The sequence below is a fragment of the Anopheles stephensi genome, chromosome 3 (assembly GCF_013141755.1).
Source record: "Anopheles stephensi strain Indian chromosome 3, UCI_ANSTEP_V1.0, whole genome shotgun sequence".
NCBI classification, from domain to species: domain Eukaryota; kingdom Metazoa; phylum Arthropoda; class Insecta; order Diptera; family Culicidae; genus Anopheles; species Anopheles stephensi.
Window position 1 is genome coordinate 12,946,233 of NC_050203.1, and position 5,921 is coordinate 12,952,153.

A 5,921-nucleotide genomic window follows, 5' to 3' on the forward strand; every position below is an offset into this window, starting at 1 on the left:
TCGGACACCGGGCCAACGTGGAAGAGAAATGGGTCCAGTTGCTATGAATTAATGAATAAAATAATTCATTAAACAGTTTGCACCAACCCAACAGCCATCCGATCCTTGCAGGCCGACCAACGAACGGCCATGAACGCACGTTCCCGGTGCTGCTGTGGTGAACACTTTTGGGGGCCTGTGGCAGTACCTGGTTGGGCACCTGAGCATCTCCCCCGAGTGGCACTCGCGACGAGGAGGTGCAGTTGTGGCCAGTTACCGCAATTTGCTCTAGAACGGTTGTCTACCACCGGCACTGGTGGAGGCCGGTGCACTAGAAGCAGGGACACGATACGACGACGCTTCCGCTGTTATATTCCGATGACCGACCCGCTTGCCCGCTACGGAGCACAGAGCAGCGATAATGAATCAATGACGGCCAAGCTCAAATAGCACTAATTCAAAACCCGAAAACCATTCCACACGCAACCCGCTGTCACGCCCGAACCTCTCGTGCTCCCGTACTTTGCACTTTCGTGAATGTTGTTGTGGCCGGCATGACATCCATCTATTCCTGCCCCGTGCGCTCACCGTTCCACAAGCCTGTACTGCTGCTGTAACGCGGGGAAAGCTCACTCGGAGCCGAAACTTGAGCCGTTATTTAAATGGTCCATCATTAGCTGCAACTGCTTTAATTAGAAATTAAACTATTCATTCACCAGCATCCGTGCGCCATTTCGGGTGGGTGGGCGTATGGATCTTGCTGGCATGACGCTCATTTATTTACCGTGGATGTTTTTTTATGTTTCTGCTCCCGAATACACGGGAAACTGTGTGTGACCAATGAGCTTCCCGTAGGGAGAGGATCGCTTCCGTTCTACTGCACTATGGGATGAAAATATTCTGCCAGGATTTTTCCTACTTTTTGTGAAACGTCAATGGAGGCGCCCTGTTCTTCACTGAATTGAGAGATGGAGCTTTCCTCAAATGTTTTGAATATTGTCCTTTTGAAACAGATAATGTTGCTGCAATAAAATGCTTTGAAAATACCACATTAATGTTTAAAAACAAAATTATATCAATCATCGACATTTTACAGAAAATTGCGCAAAAGGCATTTTTGACCTAAAATTACTCCCAACCGTCCCATAGTGGCTATCGGCAGGCACTCGTTGATGGCAGTAAATTCTGGATGCCGTGCATTTGCCGTGCAAAATGTGGCCCGGTTCAATTAGGCAAGGTTAGATTCTGTCGCGGATGATGAAGCGAACCGGAGCGAAAAATCGTGCCCAAAACGCGCAGTACTGTGCAGTAAAGAGCTGGCTCATTTTTTTTTCTTCTTTGCTTCCATGCGTGCGTTTCTATGTGTGTGTGTGTGATTGCTGTGCTTCTTCTTCGGTTGCTAAGTACCGTGCTGGCACCATAGAAACGACGACGCAACCACACCACGACGAATGACGCTCCCGTAATGGATGGCCATTTCATCGCTACGATCGTTGCACAAATGCAGTCACCGAAATCCTCTACCTCGAAATGGTGGTCGTAATGGACGGTGGTCTCTGCCACGCTGCCCCACAACACACTCGCCGAGAGTAAAGTAGTAGTTTCACGCAGTAGCAAAAGGCAGCCAGCGAGCGCAGTAGGCGGACGAGACAGAAATCATATCCATTTATCAAGCACAATTTGCAAGTTTAATGAGTTGAAATTATTCTCTCCCCTGGCCGAAAGGGAACCGGTCTTGTGCAGGTACCCGTGGGTGGGCCCGTTCACCGTTGCAGTTTCACATTCGTCTCCAGCCGGTGGGCAGTCGGGCAGGAAGCGAGATAGGCGGAGCCACACGAGCGAAATAGAGTTAGGATCAGTTTTCTCGAGTCCTAATCCTTTGGCCATTGCCCACGAAAGCCAGCCACTGCAAGACACCTTGCGCTCCGGGTAAAGGTGAAGCTGCAAAAGCGCTCGAAAGCCTGAACCTAGTTCCTTGCGCTTGCCGGCACCGGTACGGCTCATCCAGTACGTACAAGATTTAATTTATAGTTTTCTCTAGTTTCCCAGTTCTTGGGAAGCGAGAGCAAGAGTTAGAATGAGCGAGGATAGAAATGGGGATACGAAGAACTCTAGAGTGAGTCACCCGGGTCCTGTCTTTCGAGGATCAAAAGATGGTCCAAAGAATGGGACGCACTCCGTGCGTTTCCCAGGTGTCTGACTCGGACCGACTTTGATGAAAGTGTGTGTGTGTGTGTGTGTGTGTGTGTGTGTGCGTTCTCCGGCTTGAACCGAACAGATCCTTTGCAAACGCAAACGTTTTCCTGCTGCTGGTTGTTAATGGGCAACCAGTGAAGTGATGCGGCCCACACACACACTCTCTCTCTCCGGAAGGCAAGTTTTGGAGCGAAACAAACGAGAACAAAGAAGTTTACGGGTCAAACACGAAATTATCTCACTCTGATTCGCTTTTCTGCCTGCCTCGTGGACTGATTTACCGACCCCTTGGCGATGCCGGATGTCGCCGGGAAAAGACTTCATCTTCGTCGTCGTCATCGTCCTGCGAGCTCCTGTGTGTTCCGATAATCCGTCAAGACGGTGAAGCCGTTCCCACCGTCCGGATGACAAAGAAGAAGATGGAGCTGGAAACCGAGAACTCAACCTGTGACCTGCCCTCGCGCCGCATGCGGCCCTCCAGCATCGGACCGTGTTGATTGTGCAGCGAAGTGGAAAATGATAACGATGAAAAGGAAACGACGATTCCTTACCCCTGCAACGCTGCTGGCTGGTACAGGGTCTTGATGGATCATCAACATCGTAACGCGTTTGTTGGGCTGCGCCACCGGGTCGGAACGGTTATGGCACGTTTCTGCCCGGTATCCGGTTTCTTCGGCAGCCCCCAAAACAGCAACATGCAAACGGGCACGGGCTTACGGGATGGCCCTGGGGGTCAGACAAACCAGACCCAGATCGTTCGAGTGCAGTGTTATTCGACCGACAGCAACGACTGCTATCATCATGCATCGGTGATAATTTAAGGACGCAAGCATTGCTCGATGCGTTCTGTACGGTGTCCCGAGTAGGGAGAGAACGGACAACCACCGCACTGGCAGCAAGGGTTTGCATATTGCGAAATGAGTTCTTTGGAGGATTCGGATTTACGATGGGGATTGAAGTGTACAGCAGACATCTTGTTTGGTGTGCATTTCTTCGCTTTCTTTCCCTTCTTTTTTTGTGGGTTTGGCTCGCTTGGCTCAACAGCACCTGCCAGCCATGACGAGCCGTGCTCTTGAAGGACATTGACAGGGACGTCCGTCCAATTGCCAACCTTGGCAAGGGATGCCATCCCGTCAAGGATGCTCTTACTTTGGAGCTTTCAAATTTTAGAGCTTCCCTTCCACTGCAATTAAATTAACAGTTTTCCATCCTGGTGAAAGAAGTGGGGCGCCTAGTGTCTATTTGCCACGATTCGAGCCAGGATGTCTGCGTTATAGTTTGCTACGGGGAATACAAAGGAAAATTATTTAATATCTGTTAACAAGTTTCCCTTTGTCAAGAAGCTAATTTTGAGTGAAAATAAGCAAAAGCTTTTCCCAGTTACACCCTGCAATCGATCACATTGATTTCTCTTAAACAATCGATTGATCATCATAAGATTCTGGAGCAATTTCAAATAATCATTTCACAGTTCAAGATTTGTGCCTCTCATCCATAACTCTTTGTCCAGGGTTCAAGAGCTGAGGACGAGTTGATTCTTAAAAACATGGCCTCTATAATGCACGAGACTTGCCAATCGAATCCCTTGTGGATGTCTATTGTCAGCTGCTTCTGCTCCACGGCTCTACGGACGTTGCAGTGGAGAACATTCAAGCTTCCTACTGTTACCTACCGATTTCCTCAGTCGGATGATGGAAAGGCAACACCGACACATTTCACCGATCAATGAGGATCAATTTTTCCAATCTTCCAATCCGTAAAGTTGTGGCTTCGGTCTGTGGTCTTTACGTGATTCTGCTAGCATCGCACCCAACGCAACTCCGAGCGACCGACTCGAGCGTATTCAGTTTCACCGAGATCTTTGAACCCGGCTGGAGAATCTTCCCCTTAGAACAGGACGAAAGAACGGTTCTGGAGGAGATTAAAACGAAAGACCAGTTTTAAAATGCATCTTGCACTGCTTCTCCCATCGCCCATTTCTGCCAGCTCGTTCTCGCAACACCAAACGCCTCAAAAGCGTTTGTCCTTCAGTTCTCCAGCAGAAGTGGCCCGAAAGCAGTATGAGCCCATGGTGAAACGATTGATTTGGTTTTGGGTGGACCTTTGTACAGTAAGATAGATGGCGCGTATCGTCTATAGTTTCCAATCAATACGATAGAAAACGCTATTGCCTTCTGCATCAATGTGTTGCTGTTTGGGAGAAGTATTTCAACAATTTGTCTTTAAAATTATGCTTCACATTGGAGACGGAAAACTTATGTTTGTATATGATATAAATGGCACTATATAAGATCATTAAATATTTCCATGCAACAAACGAACTTTTTATAAGTTATAAAAAAGAATCAAACGGGGAGAATAGTCCCACACCAAATCCGACCAGTTCCAAGAATCCTTGTTGGATGCAACTAGTCTTATCGCAGTAATGCATAAGGAGAAAAAAATCCTTGAAGATGCACTTTACAGCTTTGTTCAAGGAAAAATTCACTGCTTAACTAACTACAGTAAATAACTTTACCGCATCCATTGTTCCTTATCGTAGGGTTTGATACAATCCGTTCTTCTCTGTTTTACTGTATTTCAATTCCTCTATCAGGAATCTCTCTTCCGTTACGAGTTCTTCTGTCCATTCGCTGGCTCTAAATCCTCTACCAAATCAGCTTAACATGTACCACGCGCACCTACACCTCCAACACCGTTTTATCATTTCTTACACTTTATAAAACGTGTTTATTCATTAAACGAAACTTTCCGCTTCCGAGAACAAACTTCCACGATTCTGTGTAGCATTCAACTGCATCGCACCGGGATGTGATTTCGGGCAAACAGAATACCGAGAAACGGGTTGTTTTTCATGCAATATTCAACGCCTGAAAAATGAAAACAAACAAAATCCCACAACACTTGACTTGCGACTCACGTTGCCCAGCTAGACGGCGCACCGTCGCTTAAGCAAATCAGCAAAAGCACCAGCATTAAGGTGCGAGAAAGTTTAAATACGCTTACAAAGAAAGTGTAAGTAACACTACCGCACATCTTTTGCACTTTGCACGTGCAACGAAACTTTGTTCTGCTATGCTGCAAGAAGCGCAAAGCGGCTAAAATCAAAGTACGCGAAAAGCACACCCCTAGAATCGGGAATCCTACGTCCGTATACAGAATGTGTGGCCTGCGGTTTAATGAAGATCGGGCGGATACTACACTCGGAAAGGATTTTCCTTCCCAATAGCTCCAAGACAAGGCAAATCCTTTAAAAGCAACCACCGATCGAAGCTGATCAAAGCAAACTGAAGCTAGGCATCGAGGTCAACACAAGCGGGCAATCGTGGGACAAATAGCGATTGAGCCGTTACAAGGTGAAAAAAAAAACCGCACAAAACCCTCGTATCACAACGGAACAGCAAATTGTTCCAACAAACCGATCAACCACCACGGTCGATCCTAAAACTCTCTTCACCGCCAGCATTCCAGCCCTGCGTCAGCGGCCCACCCACGCCACCACATACGGACAGCATTTATTACTCGAATATGATTTATTGGATTAAAAAGAAATAAATTATAAAATAGAATTCGATTTGATGCTCGGATTGTGGGGTTGACGCTCGGTTCTCCCACACGTTCAACAGTGATTGCCGTTATTGTGTGCTGACCGATAATCCTTAACCGCTTCCAGTACCGCGAAAAGCGCGTTATTAAATCCGTATCATTTCAAAATTATCTTCTCCGTTGCATAAATTCAAACGAAC